This window comes from Protopterus annectens, chromosome 5.part0 (assembly GCF_019279795.1).
Source record: "Protopterus annectens isolate FY-2018-M chromosome 5.part0, PAN1.0, whole genome shotgun sequence".
Taxonomy (NCBI): Eukaryota; Metazoa; Chordata; order Ceratodontiformes; family Protopteridae; genus Protopterus; species Protopterus annectens.
The window spans coordinates 610,014,657-610,036,948 of NC_056735.1; positions in this window are offsets into that span (position 1 = coordinate 610,014,657).

Here is a 22,292-nt window from a genome sequence, read left to right on the forward strand (position 1 = left end):
ATGGTGAGGGTGTGTCTTCCTGAAACACAACAGTGCACTGGAGGGGAGAGACAAACCCACTGAGAATTGCTCTATCTGCACACAGTCAAGGTCAGGCAGTGTGGCAGACATAACCCTGACTCCACGGCACTAGTGATGATACTGTATGACCTCCAAGGGCTGTGGACATGTTTAGCATGGAAACATACAGGTTTGGGGAACATTTGCAGGCCTGACAGACCACCTACTGGCTCATGATTATGACCCATGCTACTATACCCTTGCCAGGTATAGAGACCACAGTAGTACACATAGCAGCTATTGCTACACACCATCATATGTGTGTGCACACATATGCACCCACAAATGGTATGCATCCCAACCAGCATCTGCACAACTGACACATGTGGCCTGTAATGCAATTGGCTGCCTAGGTCATATGTCATATATCAGGTATGTGTAGTGTTGCGATATGCAGTAGTGTTGCACCATGGCATGTCATGGAAGAGAGTGCCATGTCAATAATGGTCTCTACACTCACCATAGGTACAGTACATTGTGTCTGTGGTCGGTCTAATTGTATTCTATCACTCATACATGCACCACTGATGATGACATCTATGAATCCACATCAGGTATTCACTAAACACATGTCCACATATAATCCAGAAACACCAGGGGTGGCTCGTGCTATAGGACTGCAGCACCCCCCTTTCCTGCAGCCCCCCACCTGTAGAATAAAATTGAAAAAAGAAAAAAAAAATTCACGGACTCCACGCATGCATGCTCATTCCAGAGCTCCAGACTGCTCTGTTAGGCAGTCCGGATAGGAAAGGCAGGAAACTCCACCCTTCCAGCTCAGAAGTCTGTGCAGTGATGACCGCACAGACGAAAAATTCAGCTGATTGCATTGCCCGCAGGATGGAGGCTCCAGCCTACTACTCTCATGGGACTAGCTATCTCTCACTGCCATTTTGTGGAGGGAGGCCCATGCACAGGCCAGGGGATTTGTGGATCAGCAGCTGTTTTGTGGAGGGAGACCCATGCACAGGCCAGGGGATTCATGGATCAGCAGCTGTTTTGTGGGGGACTTAGCTGCAGGGGATTCATGTTTTGTGGAGGGCAGGTGTGTGTGTGTGTGTGTGTGTGTGTGTGTGTGTGTGTGTGTGTGTGTGTGTGTGTGTGTGTGTGTGTGTGTGTGTGTGAAATGCCCCTGTTGCTACATGGTGGTGGGTAGAAAATAAGGCTTGAACCCTGTACCGTGAGCCCAGGTGGCAGGGGCCTGAATTCCCTACCCACCACCATTTGTAAAAACGTTGCAGATTTTTCAATCATACTTGTTCTATTCCTCATAAAATCTGTGGTTTCTGTATTTGTGTCCTTGCAAAGCCGGTAGTGCATTGGTGCAGTGGTAGCACTGTTGCTTGATAGCTCCAGGTTTTCTGGTTTGATTCATGGCTGGAGTGCCTTATCTTCTCTGTGGAATCTGTATGCCCTCCCTGTGTTTGTTTCGTCTAGTGTCCTCCCATCTTACAAAGACATGTGTCTGTCTGGAGTGTTTCTCCCTGGGCCTCTGCTAAAAATTAGTTTTTGTTCCAAGTCAGACTTTCCTGGTTAACAAATGTTAAAAATAACACGCATTTTAATATCAGACTTCATATTCTTCAGAAAGTGCATGGTAACACAAAAGCTTTTATTCTAGCAATTTTCTAAGTATATAAGATGGATATTTGAAATGTGTTCCTATTTTTGGTATTGTATTCCCCCATTACTGGCTTCATCCAGATTTTTTGTGCTAAGGTTGAGAGTTATGGTAAGAACTGAATTCACTGAATATGTTTGGGGGCTATATACCCATTATTGGCTTTGTCCTGGTGTTTTTTGCTAAGCAATTGAGAGCTATGGTGAGAACTGAATTCACTGAATGTTTGGAGGATGTATTCACCCATTATTGGCTTTGTTCAGGTGTTTTGTGCTAAGAGGTTGACAGCTGTGCTATGGTGAGAACTGAATTCACTAAATGGTAGCCATTTAAGTTTCCGTCTTCCTCTTTCACAAAACAGCTGATTTGGCATAGTGGTATGTTGCTCTGACTGTTTTGCACAGGGTCCTGGGTTTAAGGCTTGGCAGTGAAATGTATGGTGGTAACACAACATTTTATTCTAGCAACTTTCCAGCATTATACAAGCAATGTTTAAAATGTGTCCCTGTTTTTTGGGCGTTTGTACCTCCCACAATAAACTTTGGCTTTTTCCAGATTTCTTTGTACTGCAAAGTTCAGAGATACAGCTGAGTGAGTAGATTTTACAAGGAGCTGAGAGCTGCAGGGGAGCAAATGTTTAGTGCTGCTTATGCTGAATCTGCTTGCCTTGTTAATAGCACAACAGGTAGTATACTTGCTTTTGATGCAGAAGGCTGTGGGCTCTACTCCCACAGTAGATAGATGCATTGCTGATACTGTACTGTGCAAAGGGGGTGGATGTTGCACTCCTTTTTGGTGAAGATACTTAGTAACTATGAACCTGTTATCAGTTTGACATCCATTCCCTATTGCAATATTGCTACCTTATCATTTTTTTAGTGTAAGATAGGCAATTTATTCCTCAAGGGTAACAGGCACTTTATTTGTAGATGAAACAATGAAATACAAAGTTTGCTAGCAGCAACCTCTTCATTAGTTACAGATCTCTTTAATGTGGAATTATTTAGATTCATTTTACTTCAGAGATTGTGCATATGTACTGATACTGGTGGACTGTAGAAGTTTGAGTAGACTTTTATGATGGAAATGTTCTGAACTGGGCAGTTTTGTCATTACTGGTGCATGCATTTTGTTTCATTGTTTACTGGAAAAATTTCAAAACAAATTTAAAACACCCTCTAAAACTGTACTGTATTGTACAAGGAATATAATTTAATACAGTCAGGAAGGTGTATGAAAGAGCATGTGTATGTTTCGTGTGCAAGGGGCCTGTGATTTGAAAACAGCCCAAACCCAAAGTTAATCTGCCACTGGCAAAATGTATTTTCTTTGAATGTGGGTTTCAATGCTGTTTCAGTGAATGTGAGTTTTCAATGGCATAGAAGTTTTAATGCTAAGTCTGTTTTCATTGTGAGACTGCATTGCTTTGTTTAGCAGATATTATATCTATTAGTGTTTGCGCTGTAAAATGCAAAATAAAACTTTCAAATGAAGTCCAAATCATCGCAGAAGCAGTATGCACATTGATGTTTATGGTTTTTGTTTTTCAGCTTTTCCCGGTTAGTGTTTATGGTAAATGGGGTGAAATAGCCAAGTAATGGTTCATTGGAATGGCTGTAGGGGGGGAAGCTCCATTTGACCATGATTTTGTGAGGGGGAGGGGCAGCAAACTCAGACAGCCCCAGCTGAACTATACCTCTCATCTCTCCAGATATTTGCAGAATGAAGAGATTTTTGCTTCTTATTTTTGGTTTGTTCCTCATAAAATTTGTGGTTTTCTGTCAAATCATTTAGGAATGAAGTCACTAAATAATGACAGACACTGAGTTTCAGACTTCATAACCTACAGAAAAATGCATGCTAAAGCAAGACCTGTTATTCTATCAACTGTCTCAGTTTATACAAGAGGAATTTTTAGTACTGTTTATATGTTCCCCCAATATATTTGGCCTTGTCCAGATTTCCTGCATTAACAGGTTGAGAGGTATGTACAAATAAATTGCTTTATAGAATTAAGCATATCCAAACCTCTCAACTGTACCCAGTTTTGGCTCAAAATGTTACTCTTCCCCTAATAATCTCTCTGCAAAATGGCAATTTTGGAAGAAAACATGGAGGGTTTGCAATTAATAAATAACTGTAATAATCAGTTATAGATTGCTTTTATTTCAGAAATGCATGTAGATTCTTTTATTTTGTCAGCTGCTCAAGTTAGCAGTACTAATTTTAAAAAGTGTCCCTTCTTTGCAGGTTCCCAGCTGTATTGTGTGGCTATTTTATATTTTTGAATCACATTTTTGGTCCATGTTTCAAAAAATTGTGTTTTTTAGGCAAATTAGTGGCAAATCATTAAAGACTGAAGTTAGAAAATAATGACAGACATTTCAGTTTCCGATTTCATACCCTTCAGAAAATACATACTAATGCAAGACCTATGATTCTATTATCTTTCTAAGTTTATAAGAGCAATATTTAAAATTTGTCCTTATTTTTGGGCCTTTGTCCCACTTCAATGTATGGCTTTGTCCAGATTTCTTGCTCTGAGGTTGAGAGGTATGACAAATGTGTCAGGGCCATCGCAGTCAGCCAGAGACATTTCAAATTGTGACATACTTGTTGCACCCCACTCCCCCATGTAGTGACTCTGGATGTGTCCAAGCAAGGCAAGGAACAGTTATGCAGTGTAAATGTGCAGACTATCCCCCCATCCAAGGTAGACACAAGTACTACAATGGCTTTTCATCTGTCCTTGATTTTGCAGAATGTTCTGGTTTCTGTCATATTTTTATACTGTTGATTTATGCTTATTATTCAGAAAGTGCCTGTTGCTCTGTGTTTAAGTAGCAATGCTTTAACGACCATCTGGTAAGCTTGTCTGAGATTGTAAGATGCAAGTAAGTTTTAATAAGCATACTGTTAACGAATTGCCAACATTGAATGCCTTTCTGTTGTTGCCATGCAGAGAATACTTACATAACTAGATAACATATAAGCACCTACACAAGCCTGGAAAAATGAAGCAGGATGTCCCAAAAATTGGTACTTTATTGAGCCACGACACTGAAAGCACACCATAAACGCCTTTATCACATTCAAGTGCGTTTTCATCATAAAACCATTCGACTTCATCAGATGCTGGCAACTGTACAAAAACACATTTTTATTTACTTACTTACTAGTTGCAACCTATCAGAATGCTTCAATTAAATTTAAAACAGCGAATGCAATTTTGTTTCCTTTTGAATTGAATATTCATGAGTAATTCATTTAAAATACGCCCCTCATTCTAACGAATGTGTTCATTTAAAATCCATATTACGTGTATTGCTTAAAAAAATGTTTTGTCATATAAATAAGCCATTTAATTACAGTTTAATACTTTAGTGTACCATGTTAAAAAAGTTAATGTCCAAAATAAAAATAAAAAACAAATGCACAAACAAACAAATAAATAGATAAATAAAAAAATAAATATATGTGCCCATGCATTTAAATCGTGTGTTTGTCTTTATTAAACCAGTGCATTCATTTTTATTATTCTCTTCACATACCCTCACTTTCAAAAGTTTCAACTATGCACATTATTCAGCTAATATAAATTGGTCCTGATTACAATTTAGCTGTTCTTAATTTTAGTATAGGTAAAATTGAGATGTATTCATTCAAACCTGGGGGGTTCCCTGCGTCCAGGGTTAATTGCCACCACAATTCCCTGACCACAATTATTTCTTCCCAGGGTCCCCCCCTTCCATCAAGCTTAACTTGTTCCAAAACCACAAAAGTGTATTTTGCTTCAGGGCATTTTTTTAAATGTTTGAACAAAGCATTGGTGTCTTTACATGTAGCCACCTCATAATAATGTTCGTATATCCTCCTTTTGAGCTTTCTTTCGGTTTTTCCCACGTAGAAGGATTTACAGATTATGCAGGAGGCTAAGTACACCAAACCTTTAGATTCACAATTGTATAAACCCCTGCTGATTAACCATTTATTTCTACTTTCTAGGTAGAACCTATCTACATTCATAATGTAGTGGCATTGATTACAGTGTCCACATTTGTAGGTCCCTGTTTTTTTTTGTTGTTTTATTATTTTGTTGGTTCTCCAAAATCAACCTTATATTCTGGGAATTTTTGTATATTATTTTTTGAGGCATTTTAGATATTTTGTCTATATCTGTAATAGCTACAAATCTTTCCCATTCTCTCAAAAATTTCTTTTTAACAATATTATTTATAGCATTATATTCTAAAACTAATGCGTGTTCATAGTTAGAACCATCAATATCTTGTCTCACTTCCTCTGTTTCTTTCCATCCAACATTATTCAAAATTGGTTGAAACCTATTAGTCCTGCCTTTTTCTACTTCTTCCCTAATGTCCTTGATAAACTTGGAAGGGTATCCTCTTTCAAGGAACATAGATTCTAGAAACTCACATTCTAACTCAAAATCTTTGTCTGCACTCGTCATTCGACTCCCCCTTACAAACTGCCCCTTTACAATATTTTTCTTGCAGTGAAGGGGATGGGCACTATCGAAGTGCAAGAAGGAATTACAATATGTTTCCTTTCTAAATACTTTTGTTTCAAATTTATTGTTCACCTTATAAATTTCTATGTCTAGATATTGCACATTTTTTTCCGAAATCTTATGTGTAAACCTTAGGAAATTAGTTGATTTATTCAAGTAATCCAAAAATTCTTTTAGCTTTTCTCTTCCTCCCTTCCAGAAAATTATTATATCATCTAAGAATCTACCATATAAATTCCAATAGTTTCTGAATTCTGTAGGAATAATACATTTCTCTTCCCATTTAAAGACACCAATGCTTTATTCAAACATTTAAAAAAATGCCCTGAAGCAAAATACACTTTTGTGGTTTTGGAACAAGTTAAGCTTGATGGAAGGGGGGCCCTGGGAAGAAAAAATTGAGGTCAGGGAATTGTGGTGGCAATTAACCCTGGACGCAGGGAACCGCCCAGGTTTGAATGAATACATCTCAATTTTACCTATACTAAAATTAAGAACAGCTAAATTGTAATCAGGACCAATTTATATTAGCTGAATAATGTGCATAGTTGAAACTTTTGAAAGTGAGGGTATGTGAAGAGAATAATAAAAATTAATGCACTGGTTTAATAAAGACAAACACACGATTTAAATGCATGGGCACATATATTTATTTTTTTATTTATCTATTTATTTGTTTGTTCGTGCATTTGTTTTTTATTTTTATTTTGGACATTAACTTTTTTAACATGGTACACTAAAGTTTTAAACTGTAATTAAATGACTTATTTATATATCAAAAAAATGTTTTAAGAAATACACGTAATATGGATTTTAAATGAACACATTCGTTAGAATGAGGGGCGTATTTTAAATGAATTACTCATGAATATTCAATTCAAAAGGAAACAAAATTGCATTCGCTGTTTTAAATTTAATTGAAGCATTCTGATAGGTTGCAACTAGTAAGTAATTAAATAAAAATGTTTTTTTGTACAGTTGCCAGCATCTGATGAAGTCAAATGGTTTTATGAGGAAAACGCACTTGAATGTGATAAAGGCGTTTATGGTGTGCTTTCAGTGTCGTGGCTTAATAAAGTACCTATTTTTGGGACATCCTGCTTCGTTTTTCCAGGCTTGTGTAGATGGTTACTAGTACTTTTGGCTTGGATTCTGCTTTACCTTTGGTTACTGTAGATAACATATAAGCCTTGGGTATTGAAATGCATATGACAGTATTTGTAATAAGGGACAGGATTACAGTATTTTAAGAGCTCATTACAGGCTTTACCTGCAAACTAATCAGAATGCCAATCTATCATGTGTGGTCCATATCCTGTGCAGTAATCCTTTAAGCAATGTATGTTGAGCTTGTTTCCTGTTAGCGTTTCATTTTTTACTTTGATCATGTTTTCCCCATGAAACAAGTAGATAGTTGTTGTCAGGCAGCAGGTCTTTTTTGGATAAGAAACATTTTTACAAGTGGGGATATCACAGAGATTGCTATTTTCAGCATGTTACTTGGTACTTTAATAAAGCTGAATATAACAAATCAAAATTCTGTGTGAACAGACCACAATATTTTAATCACAAAAATAAAAATAAAAACAATTTATACAGAATTAGCGCTTTCGTCTGCCATATGCAGACTTCATCAGAATACTGAATGTACGGTGCCTCTTGTTTTTATACAGTTTCTTAAAAAGTTTATTAGTTGAAGATTAGATAATTGGACCTGGAAATTGGATAACAATTACATAATTAGAACAATTTCATATGGCATTTTAAAGCAAACGCTGAAAATAAATAAGTAATATACCATATAAAGTAATTTGGTTTTAAAATGAAACAGAAAATGACCAATGAATTGACATTGTAAAATGCTGTATGCCTATTCTTTTAATAATATTCTAAATTTAATGTTAATTTAACAAAATGAAACGAATATGATTTACTGTGCTTTTTGTTGTGTGTATTGTATAAACTCCTGAGGTGAATGTGAACTGTGAAGATTTATGTATTATGCGTATAATAAATATAAACTTTTAAAAAAACAGTGTTAAACTGTGCACTTTAAAAATACATACATAGTTCACTAAAAACATTCTATGTTGTTAAAAAAGTTTTTTGTGTGTATAAAAGCTTTTTTGTTGATCATATATACAAATATTTTTATACAAATTCAGTATATGTTGTATATAATTAATAATCTTGTTTAATGTTAAATAAATTAATTTGTAAAAATGAGTATACGTTCTTATATATAAATATACAAAGATAAAAATAAGCAAACTTTTAAATGTTAAATATGCTGTTGTATTGAAACACATAGCAAGGTAAAGGTTTTAAATTAATATTGAATTTTTAATAGTGGTGAAACTATATCCACACGTGGATATTTAATTCTAACCATACTAATGTGATGTTTCCAAATGTATTTATGAAAGTACTTTTTGTGAAATCATGAATTGATCAAGCTGTGTGTGTCTACCTGTGATGACAAATATTTAAACTCTCGAAGCTTTGTCTATTAAAATGGCTTTGATGTTGGTGTACTCATTAAGCCCCGGAGGGATGTTTGATTTTAACCTTAGTTGCCATTTAATTTCCCTCTGAAGTAAAATATTCTTTACATCACCTCCCCTTGGGTCTGTTTTAATAAGTTCCAAAATTCCAAACTTAAAGTCTATGAAACCTACACACACAACAGAATGTTTAAACAATGCGCTCGTCTCCTTTCTCTTTTTAATGTCATGGGTATGCTCATAGATTCTTTCTCTGAGGGTCCTCTCAGTCTTACCTACATAGAAGGAGGGACATTTGGAACAAATGGCCAAATACACTAACATCCTGCTACGACAATTACCTTTGCAAAAGGCAATTTTACTTTTTAAGCCATTTTCCAATTTTGTTTCCACAGCTTGATTAATATATGTACATTGTCTACACCTACCACATTTTGTGATGCCTTCCTTTTTATCAAATTTTTTATTTCCAGTTTCAAAAAGTCTTTTAAAATTTAATGCAGTCTTGTATATGAATGTTGTTTTTTTTCCAACTGTCTCATAAATCTCTTTGTTGGTCTTAAAAATAGACCAATTGTTTTTAATAATATTAGTGAAACAGTCTGAAAAAACATTATATTCCACCATACAAGCACCCATGTAATCCATAGAATTGTCTAACTTATTCTCTTTTGGTATAAACTTCTTACCTAATAATGGTATAAATTTACTACCCCATCCGTGGTATACTTCTTCCAAAATGTCACCATGAAATTGTCTAGGATAGCCCCTTTCCAAAAATTTTTCCATTAAAAAAGAAAATTCCTTCTGTAAATCTTGATGTTGTGAGGTCATCCTCGCTATTCTAACTGCCTGATCCTTGACAATACTTTTCTTTTGGTGTAAGGGATGCTGGCTGTTGAAATGTAGATAGCTATTACACCATGTTTTTTTACAAAAAATATTAGATTTGAAACCAGTAGCAATTTTACTCAGGGTAATGTCCAGATAATTTATACTTTTGTGTTCAATTTCGTGGGTAAAAGACAAGAATGTAGTGGTTTGATTTATATATGTCATAAATTCATTTAAATCATCTGGGATATCCTCCTCCCATAGTAGAAAAATATCGTCCAAAAATCTGAGATATATTTTTATATTTTTCATATATGGGCTAGTAAAAATGTATTCCTCTTCCCACTCAAGAAGAACCAAATTAGCATATATGGGGGCACACGCTGCCCCCATAGCCACCCCTGTAATCTGTTTATAATGTTCCCCTTGGAATGTAATAAAATTGTTGTCAAGGACTATTTCAGTCAATTCTAATACTAATTTCTTGTTGTCCAAAGATGACTTAAAATATTTATGTACACAATTCTCAAAATGTTCAAAACCCGTGATTCTGGGTATGCAGGTAAACAAATCTTTAACATCTATGGTCACTAATTTGACTGTCTCTGACCATAAATTGTCTGTAATTTTACCCAAAAAGTCCCAAGAATCTTGCACCAAATGTGGTTGGGTCTTGACAATTTCTTTCAATTGATGGTCAATAAAGACTGCTAAGGGGTGGGTTTTAGACTTTTTTGCAGAAACTATAGGGCAGAAAGGAGGTTTCAAAATGTTTTTATGTATCTTTGGTATTGCAAAAATTTGAGGTATATAAGGATGTGTTTGTTTCAAAAAATTATATGTTTCTTTCCCAATTCTGCTGTCAATAAAATATTCTTCCAACCAACTGTCTATTCTTCTGTAGGCTATTTGAATCTCATTATAAGACACAGTGGTATAAGTTTTCTCGTCCATCAGTAAGTCAGTTAAGGCATTGGTGTAAGCTTCCTGATAATAAATAACCATTCCACCACCTTTATCCGGTTGCATGAACCTAAAATTTGTCTCTTTTCTTAAATTTTCCACTAGTGTTAACTCCTTTTCATTTAAATTACTGACTTTGTTCAACCTTTTTGTCCTTTCAAAGGTGTCATAAATGTCATTGGTGACTACAGCCTCAAAAGTGCCAATGACAGGATGTAGTGGAGGGTTAAAAATACTGCTCCTACTGAGGACTTCAATATTGTCAGATAATTCTGTTTCAGAAACATTCACAGAATTTTTATGTTTGCAAGTAATTTTCAAATTTAATTTTCGGAGAAATATTTTTAATTCTACTAATATATTTGCCAAATCGCCATGTGTTGTCTTGACAAACTTAAAACCCTTTGAAAATAATTCAAAGTGTTGTTTTTCCACTTTTAAATTGGTATAATTATGTATTTTGAAACCTTTATACGAATATGTAATGCCATTTTCCTCTATTTGGATGTCATCTATCTCCCTCTCCTCCCCCTGGTTCTCCATGCAAAATCTGTCCCACCTAAATGTTCCTGTGGTCCTGGGTCTGAGGGAATACGTTGTTTGTTTGCTAGTCTTTCTGATCTGCGGGGCCCTAAAAAAGTTTCAGTTTCTTCGTGAAATGAGTCCAACTCATCCAAATGAGCATTTCTTGGTTCAAATCTTTCCTGAAATTCAACCCTCTTATTTCTTCCTGTGTCTTTGTTGGGCCCACTTTTAAAATTGGAAGTATAATTATCCTGCTTTTTCCATGTCATCTGGAATGGGGGGGGTAACTTTTACCTTTCTTATACTGTTCCCTATCTCTAGATAATTTACCTTGCTTCCTTATATAAACTTTCTCAATCTTAATTTCAACTCTTTTTAAAATTTTAGTATATAAATTTTCATAGTCTTCAAACAATAAATCAATAACAATTTCATTCTGATAATCATTCACCTCATTAAAAAGTTTTTTCATCTGTACTTCATTGTATTTAATCAATTTCGACATTAATGTGAAACCACAATCGTCAAAAAAAGCTTGTAAATCCTTCAGAACATTTTCCGTGTAATAAATACCAAAAGGGTATTTATAAAACCTAAGTCCCTGGGGGACTATTTTATATACCAAACATTGATGTAAATAATTGTTGTCAATTTGTAAACACTTGTATTTATACAATGTTTTTTCAAAATAATACAATTTGTCTCTCAATGTCATTTCCCGTTCTTTGACAACATTATCTGTGTAGGCTTGCACTCCTTCACTTTGAGAATTAACATTAAATGTTTTGTCAAAGGAGAACACTTTGTCTAAAATGTCCTTATAATCAGAAGAACGTTGCTGGCCATCGACAAACTGCCGCACTCTAACAGAGTTAGAAGCCGCATTTTCAGAAATATGCGGATTAGTAAGAACAGTACCTTTTTGTTGTTGTATAGGTCTGGAAAAACGGCCCGTGTTTTTTCCTTCATTCAAGGTTTTTTCTCCAGAATTGGAATTGGAATGGGAACCGGTTTCCTCCCTTTCAAACGAGTGCTCGTGGTTTGGCGCCTCTGCTCCTGCAGTCGTCTTCTTACCACCATAACTCCGGATACCCGAGCGTGGAGATGACGTCACCGGCTGCGCTGGAAGATTACCTACGGTACACATACTCGTTCTCGTCCTTGTAGCAGGTTCCTCTTGCGAAAACAGTTCAATAAGCTTAGTGAGATCTCCACGCAATGTGGAGATCTCTTCTCTTAAACGGGTTACTTCTCTTTGAGTTTCAAGAAGATTTATGCTGTCATTAAACGGAATATCCAGGCCTACCATAGTAGAATCATTTAAAGTTTGTTCCATATTCCAGGCACCAACGGAATGCAAAATGAGTTTGAACAAATTAAAACCGCAAAATGTCCAATTGGGTCTGTAAAGAACACGGAAAGTAGCAGACCAAGTCACAACAGATGTAGTACTCCACCAAAAACAAATCAAAATTCCGTGTGAACAGACCACAATATTTTAATCACAAAAATAAAAATAAAAACAATTTATACAGAATTAGCGCTTTCGTCTGCCATATGCAGACTTCATCAGAATACTGAATGTAAGGTGCCTCTTGTTTTTATACAGTTTCTTAAAAAGTTAATTAGTTGAAGATTAGATAATTGGACCTGGAAATTGGATAACAATTACATAATTAGAACAATTTCATATGGCATTTTAAAGCAAACGCTGAAAATAAATAAGTAATATACCATATAAAGTAATTTGGTTTTAAAATGAAACAGAAAATGACCAATGAATTGACATTGTAAAATGCTGTATGCCTATTCTTTTAATAATATTCTAAATTTAATGTTAATTTAACAAAATGAAACGAATATGATTTACTGTGCTTTTTGTTGTGTGTATTGTATAAACTCCTGAGGTGAATGTGAACTGTGAAGATTTATGTATTATGCGTATAATAAATATAAGCTTTTAAAAAAACAGTGTTAAACTGTGCACTTTAAAAATACATACATAGTTCACTAAAAACATTCTATGTTGTTAAAAAAGTTTTTTTGTGTGTATAAAAGCTTTTTTGTTGATCATATATACAAATATTTTTATACAAATTCAGTATATGTTGTATATAATTAATAATCTTGTTTAATGTTAAATAAATTAATTTGTAAAAATGAGTATACGTTTTTATATATAAATATACAAAGATAAAAATAAGCAAACTTTTAAATGTTAAATATGCTGTTGTATTGAAACACATAGCAAGGTAAAGGTTTTAAATTAATATTGAATTTTTAATAGTGGTGAAACTATATCCACACGTGGGTATTTAATTCTAACCATACTAATGTGATGTTTCCAAATGTATTTATGAAAGTACTTTTTGTGAAATCTTGAATTGATCAAGCTGTGTGTGTCTATATAAATTATATTTAGAATATAAATTATAATTAGAACTGGAGTGTAAGGAGAAGTGGTTTGAGTTGAGTGCTGCTTGTTTTTCTTATACTTGATTTTGACTAGCATTCCAGCAATGTATTTAAAAAGTAATTTATTTTTTCATGCCTCACAACCTTTTTGTTTCCATCTAGATATTAAGTAAGCTGCCATGCCAATGGATTGAAATATTTTTTTCTTCTACACTTTCCTTTTTTCTTGATTGGACTCTCATAATGATGGTTTGGCACCCAGGGCAGTGTATTTAATTAAAGTTACAGTTTTTGTGGTTTTGATCATAGCTCCTCCCCTTTCTAGTTGGGCACTCCCATTCCCAATTGACCCCACCCATTCAGCTGTCTCCTGCAGCCCCCCTTTGATTTGAAGTCACCAGCTGCCACTGAGAAACACACAGAGGCTGTGAGCAGCAGAGGAAACATAACTGACACACAGATACACATCCTGCATTGGTGTGTACACCTGTGAGATATGGTGCACAGTACATGCCAGGGTGCTGAACAGATGCACAGCAATGCTGTGGACATGGATGCAGTGTGTTGCAGGGGGAGGGCCATCACCTAATAACAAAAGCCATGCATCACAGCCATGTATAATGTTGGTAATGGGGATTGACTACATGTCCTGCATGCTGATATGCGTGTAATTACAGGTTTGTGTGTGATACTGTACTGCACCATCACCTGCTATTGTGCGTGTTATGGGGTGCTGGAGCTGTCTGTAGGTGCTGTATGGTGGAGTGTATGGGTTGTCATGTATGTCGACTGCATGTGTATATGTCTGTGTGTGTGGCCATGTCTGCACACATATGTGTGTGTGTGTGTGTGTGTGTGTGTGTGTGTGTGTGTGTGTGTGTGTGTGTGTATGTACTGTTTAGCGGTGATGCACAGGTCTTACAGTCTGTTCCCTGTTTTCCCCTCACAGGTGGCGAGGTGGGGCTGGGTCCCTCCCGCAGAGAATCTGATGTCACTGATAAAGACAGTGACCATGAGGATAGGTGTGTCGAGGCACAGGCAGGGTCATCAGGGGCTGCCACTGGGCCACCAATTGACATCCCACAAGTATCCACCCCATCCACGCACACAGTCACACTGCCTCTACATACCTCATTACCGTTGACCTTAGCTGAGGGACTGTCTCAGGTTGGCATTGGCCAGGACAGTGTGGTATCTATGGCATGTGTCAGGACACAGCAGCCATAGCCAGATGTCTGGCAGGGTACCACATAGACAGATGTTTAAGGGTGCTCATCAGAGCACTGCTGGTCATCATACCCTGGCAGATGTGCTACATCTATATTAACCACACGCATGTTCCAGGCTGTCATGGAGGCACAGGCATGAATGGAACGGTACATCAGACAGGGTCTAAGGGTGCAAAGGGCTCATCACACCTCTGTAACAGACAGCATCCGTGACCTAGCAGGTGCCTTTCGTATTTACACAGAGATCATGGATAGACGGTATGGTGAGACATTGGATCTCATCCACAATGTCATGTCCTTGCATCAGGACAGATGTGACGGCCACGTGGACCTATGCCAGCAACACCAGCAGCTGGAGGTTGCCATGGATATCCCACCAGTCACAGCCGCTCCCGTAGTGGCAGTACCAGCCCCAGCACTGTGGGGGGTTGCTGTCTGCAGACTGTCATAGCAGACCATGTGCACATGGCCCTGGCCAGTCGCAGGAGGGACCTGGATCCAGTGGATGTCTATCAACCTCGGGGACAGTACCTGAGCTGGCTTTGTACCTGATACTGCCTGTAGTACCACTGCCAGGCACAGGTCCTGTGTCCATGGCCAGAGATGGTGAACTGCAAACCCTGCCAGGTACAGTCTGGAGCTGTCTCACAAATCCTTGTATAGGGCAGCCACATGGTGGAATTGTGTGCATGCTGACACACACACACACACACACACACACACACACACACACACACACACACACACACACACACATAAACAACAAACCTAGGGCAACCACATACCTGTACACACGGCATCACCATTGGCCAATAACAGTACTCAGCCCCTCCACACACACACACACACACACACACACACACACACACACACACACACACACGCACACACACACGTTGTCAATTGTATGGCTCAGCCCAGGCCTCTGGCAAACCAACAACACACCCTGTGCATATGACGATAACTGTGCCACATCCTGTCATCTATAACATTGATGCAGGAACAGGCTAACATGGTGCTCATGCACAGGGTGACTGTACAACAGCGTAGCAATGGAATGCTGTATAGCATGTTGTCAGCAGTAAAGTGAAATGCTAATATATTGAAAGGTGTAGCTGTGCAGTCGTGATGCATTATAGCTGTAATTAACAATGTTGTATTGTTTTCACCATTATCTACTCTGATTGTGTTGTGTTTGTCCATGTGCCAAATAGCTGATGGGTGTAGTGGTGTCAGCAGGCCTTCTACAGTGGACACCAGTAAGTGTAGTGGGTGGTACACATGACATGGCTGGGTACAACACACAGATCCTTTGGTTTGGATGCAGTACAGATACAACGCTGTAGACATGGAGGTATGTCCTTGTGCAGGTAACAAATCTGTTGCCCATGTAATCCCATCAAGATAGGATGCGGAAAGAGTCGAAAAGCACACCAAAGCCAAAAGGTTAACGTATTTTATTAGTAACGTTTTCGCTTCTGTTTGACAGGAGCTTCATCAGACAAATAAAAACAGCGCCAAATGCACTTTTTAATGGCAACCAGGTATGCAGTATGATGTCATTTCCTTGGAAACCAAAATGGTAACCAACACACCTGTTCAACAAGGTAACATCAACATTTAATGTAAAAGGACATTACAAATCCCTCATAAATTTACCATTGTAACGGGATGGTTGCAACATATGTCCTATGAGGGATATGAAATCAGTAACTGTCACAGCCTTCACCATTTACAGACTGCAATACTCAGACTACCTTCTGCATTCCACAGATAGATGCAATGTGGCTAACATATGAAATCAAAGGCACAACACTGCCCAGTCTGCAGATGACCCTACAGATGGGGATTCCTCATATACATGGAACTGACATGGCAGGTATTGTGACATGTACAACAGGCATATCCAGACAAACACTGTTAAACCAACATTACTCCAAATGCAGTATAGCAGCACTTACAGTCTGTAGTCAGGTCAGGCACATCCCCCTCCTGTTTGTTGCCCTCTTTCCACAGTGTATGTTGTTAGAGGGAAATCCCCAATCCATCTGAGATGCTGTTTGCCAAACAACAGATCTAGCTCTTGCTCACAGTGACTGAAAAGGGCCAACACCACCATGATGTTCCTAGGTATTGGAGTGTGTTTCCATGCAATTGGCTATGGGAATGTTACCACAGCTATTCTGCATGCAATCAGCTAGGGGAGAGCTGCAATCCGTGCAGAGGCCATCAGCTGGTCATGAGTATCACTTAAAATACATGTGCTGCTGCCTAAACAAAGCAAGTGTGGGTCTCCACATCTGCCAGAGATGGAGTGGGGGAGGCAGACAGAGGCAAATACATGTCAGGGAGGGGTGGGAGAGTACAACTGAAGCATGTTTGTGCCACACATCTATCAGCGCAGGTATCAACCCCCCAACAACTATGTAGTGCTATCACAGTTCAATGCAGTTACTGGATGCACCCCATGAGTTACCTTCTGTGGAGCACTCAGAACATATATGTGATGGTGAGTGACATCTGCAACAGGGATACGGTAGATATACGATAGGTTACGTACATATGCCTGTCTGCATGAACAGGTGCCAGCATCAACACAGGCACACTCACACAAGGACGCACACACATTTATACACTTGGCAGGGCCAGCAACACACACACGAACACAGAGGGTGCCAGTTCTAACATGCATGGGTGCATGTCTGCATGGCTGTGTGGTGGCCAGCTGTGCCAGCAGGCTGTACAGTGGTAGGTGATGGGTATACCTTGTCATCAGGCCACATGACAATGGTCTGCATTGTGGCTCAGGCATGTAGTTTCTGCATTTGCCCACATAGGTGGGTATTGCATCCCCCATCCAGTCACATGGGTGACTATTATGTGTGGCCAATGCTATGCATCACTTGCCATGTATGTATTTCTTAGTCCATGATATGGATGGTGTCTGGAATGTGCACACCTCCCACATCATATACAGTGATAAGTGGAACTGTACCTGGGGTGTATCGCCCATGTTGTGAACACAGATTATCATCAGATGTGCCAGTCTTGCCCACCTGTGGCAAGAACTGGTAATGGGCAGCAGGTTTACCCTGCACCTACATTGATAGCATGCTAAAAGCATTCCCTGATGTCAGTGTCATCTGTCCATACAGGGCATGTTGTCAGGCATGGTATGTCCATTGTGAGTCACATGTGAAGGCACCACAGGTGGTGCAGGTGTCCATTGGGGAACATGGTGGAGGTGCTCTGTCTGCATGTACATGCATATTGGACAGATGGGCAGGGTGATATGCCCTCTGTAGCCCACTGCTATCACTGCATAGTTTCAGTCAATGGCCAATATGCAGTGTACTACCCACATATAGGCTGTTGCCTAGGCATGTGTGTGCATATGACACATGGGTTGAGTGTGTGCTCTGGGTAATAGTGGGGTTGCTAACTGTGATTGGCTAGCCTTGATGTCACATATATGGGTATGGCTTTGCACCCCAGCATCTCAGCTAATTTACATCTGTTATCCCTGTGCAGTTGACATTGTGATATATAGTAGGGCCAACGTAAAAGAAATAAGCAAAGCCCTCTACACACTGCCCACACTCACAACCACGTCTACACAGGATAAGAGTTACACATACACAGACACCTATCATGTCTGGCAGTAGAACCCCTACCTAACTAGTTTATTACAGTACAGCACTACGCAGTGAAAGGATGCGCCACGGACATTACTGGAGTCCTTCTTCCTCAAAGGTGTATTTCACAATGAATGACATCAGCAGGAATACCATAATAGGACATTTCAACTGTACTGCGAGTGACTAGACTAAAATGCATTGCTCCCTACACAGACAGTGAGATACACACAAAACATCCACAACTGACATGTGTGGACATAGAACCCCTCACTGAGTTTTATATCACACCATAGCATAGAGCTGTTGTAGGATGCACCACAGGGATTACTAGAGAAAGCTTTCCCCAAAGGTGTATTTCACAATAAATGACATCAGCAGGATTACCAAACTAGGGAATTTCAACTGTACTGCGAGCGACTAGCCCAAAATGCATTGCTCCCTACACAGACAGTGAGACACACACAAAACATCCACAACCCACATGTGCGGGTATAGAACCCCTGACCAAGGTCTATATCACATTACAGCATGGAGCAGTTATAGATCGCACCACAGGGATTACGAAACAGCTCATTCCCCAAAGTTGTATTTCACAATGAATGACATCAGCAGGATTGCCAAAGTAGGCCATTTGAAATGTACTGCGAGTGAGTATCCTATAATGCATTGCTCCGTACACAGACATTGAAACACACACAAAACATCCAGAACTGCCATGGCTGAGATGGAACCCTACCACAGTTCTTAATCACACTACAGCTGTATGCAGTTACAGGACGCACTACAGAGATTACTGAGCTACAACCTTCCCAGAGGTGTATTTCTAGGTGGGTGAAATCAGCAGCCTTGCCAAAGTTCAGTATATGAATTCTAAGAGTGTGAGTACCCTAAAAAGCATTGTTTTCTACTCAGTCAGAGACAGACAGATTCACGCACACACACACATTTACCAAGTCTGGGGTTGGATTATCTACCTAACTACATTATCACACTACAGCAGTACACAGTTACAGGATGTACTACAGAGATTATTATGCTACATCCTTCCCAGAGGTGTATGTCTTGGTGAGTGACATCAGCAGCCTTGCCAAAGTTGAGTATATGAATTGTACAGAGTGTGAGTAGCCTAAAAAGCATTGCTCTCTACTCAGTCAGACACACACAGTTTTCATGCCTGGGGCTAGAACACCTACCTAGCTACTTTATCACACTACAGCAGTACACAGTTACAGAATGCACTACGGAGATTATTGGGCTATAATTTTCCCAGAGGTGTATTTCTAGGTGAGTGACATCAGCAGCCTTGCCAAAGTTGAGTATATGAATTGTATGGAGTGTGAGTAGCCTAAAAAGCATTGGTCTCTACTCAGTCAGACACACACAAACAATTGCCAGGTTTGGGGTTAGAACACCTGCCTAACTACTTTATTACACTATAGCAGTATGCATTTACAGCACTTGTTTTAGAGATTCCTGGGCTATGATTTTCCCAGAGGTGTATTTCTAGGTGAGTGACATCAGCAGCCTTGTCAAAGTTGAGTATATGAATTGTAGGGAGTGTGAGTAGCCTAAAAAGCATTTCTCTCTACACAGGCAGACACGCATATAAACATACACTCACACAATTGCCAAGTCTGGGGTTAGAACTACTACCTAACTAATTTATCACTAAGCAGTACACAGTTATGGGATGCGCTATGGAGATTCCTGAGCTACAGCTCTCCCAAAGGTGTATTTCACATTGGATGACCTCAGCAGGTTTGTCATAATACTGCTACAGGGAGAGTGGTGTGTGCATGGGCCATAACCCATTCATGTAGGGGTTGACATGCCACATGCGGGCACACACAGAGTCATATGTCACAGGTACATGTATACAGCTACTAGATGACTACTTCCTTGTACAGTCATGTTGCACAGCTGGCACGTACACCACATAGTCTGTCATGCTGATATATACTGCACCGCATAGTCTGTCATGCTGACAGTATCTGCAGTGAGTGACATCTGCATGTCATGTGTTTGGGGCCCTTTGGCTGTGTGCTGGGTGGGACAGGCCCAGATGACTTCTTGTCATGGTCACCTTCATCCACACATCTATGTCCGTCTACCTTTGGCTTATTATAGTGTGTTGTCCTTACATATATGACTGTATTCCTATCCACTGTGATTGTGTAAGGCAGGAGTGGTGCATACTGACATGTGTCTGCACTAAGAACTGTGACTGCCAGATATGTCTGGTCCACTGGTGTTTACAGACATGGCCTTTATGTGTTTAAGTGTGTGAGCTTGCCCAGTATGACCTTTCAGTATGTTGTCGACTGACATTGCCTTCATTCTAGCCCAGTATGACCTTTCAGTATGTTGTTGACTGACATTGCCTTCATTCCTCTAAGTGTGTGAGCATGCCCAGTATGGCCATCTGTACTGCATGAGTGGATTAAGTCCAGGTAGTTTGTATTGCAGTGCTGACCTTTGTGTTGTACACTGACAGGTAGCATGCTGTGTCTGCAGGGAATCCATTGGTCATTTGGCATTGACTGTTGCTACATTTTTGCATAGCGGGGGAGACACCTAACTCTTTCTACATTTCTAAACAGGTTTGGGGGGGGCCACACCTGACTGTTAAGATATTTCTATGTAGGATGGGAGGCACACCTGCCTATTTCTACATTTCTACACAGGATTGGGCGGACACACCTGACTGTTACTATATTTCTATGTAGGATGGGAGAGTGCACACCTGACTATTTCTACATTTCTACACAGGGTTGGGGGGGCACACCTGACTGTTACTATATTTCTATGTAGGATGGGGGAAGGGCACACCTGACTATTTCTACATTTCTACACAGGACTGGGGGGGGGCACACCTGACTGTTACTATATTTCTATGTAGGATGGGGGGAGGACACACCTGACTATTTCTAAATTTCTACACAGGATTGGGGTGGCACACCTGTCTGTTACTATATTTCTGTGTAGGATTGGGGAGGGCACACCTGACTATTTCTACATTTCTACACAGGATTGGGGGGCACACTTGATTGTTACTATATTTCTATGTAGGATGGGGGAGGGCACACCTGACTATTTCTGCATTTCTACACAGGAGTGGGAGGCACACCTGACTGCTACTATAAGTGTACGTAGGATGGGGGGGCAAACCTGACACTTGTACACATTTGCTAGGACTGTACTGGTATGTCGGGTACTCCATTTCAGTCTATAGTCTTACCCATTGTGCTGGCTAGAGGCACACCAGTGTACTACAGATATTATCTTTAATTATCTACATATTAGTTTCTGACTTCCTAGTCTTCACAACTTACATCCAACTACCTGGTCTGCTGTAGTCTGTCTGTGTAGGTCTGGGGGAGGGGTTACACATACAGCTCATTCAGATGCCATAGCACAGCAATTGTTTGTTTTTGTCTGCACCTATCCTGCTGGCTGTAACTGTTGTTGGGTATGTGACCCTCCAACTGGCATGTGTGAGTCACTTACCTTGAGGGTATCCCAGTATTGAGGGTGGTGCTGCGGTGCTGCCTATGTCAGATGCACATAGTACACTCCCTATACATGGTTAAGCATAGGTAGTGTCATGTTTGCCATACCTTTTACTTTATGTGTGAGTCAGAGAGAGATGTTATTTTCTGGGTCCCTACTGTGTCAGTGCATGTGCTATGCGTTGCCTCTTTGCCAAGGCCAGGGCACACCTCCTTCTGCTTGCTGGGGCAGGCTCAGGTTGTTCCTCCTCCGAGTCACTCTGTGCCTGTGTAGGCCTTGCAATTGTGGGGGGCTGTGTGGCACTGCTCAATGCTGTCCCTGCTGCAGCTATTTCTGCAGGATCTCATTGTGTAGCATGGCACATACAAAGACAATTTGGGTACATGTAGTCGGTGAGTACTGCAAGGCTCCACCAGATGTGTCCAGGCACTGGAACCATGATTTGAGCTTCCCAAGCACATG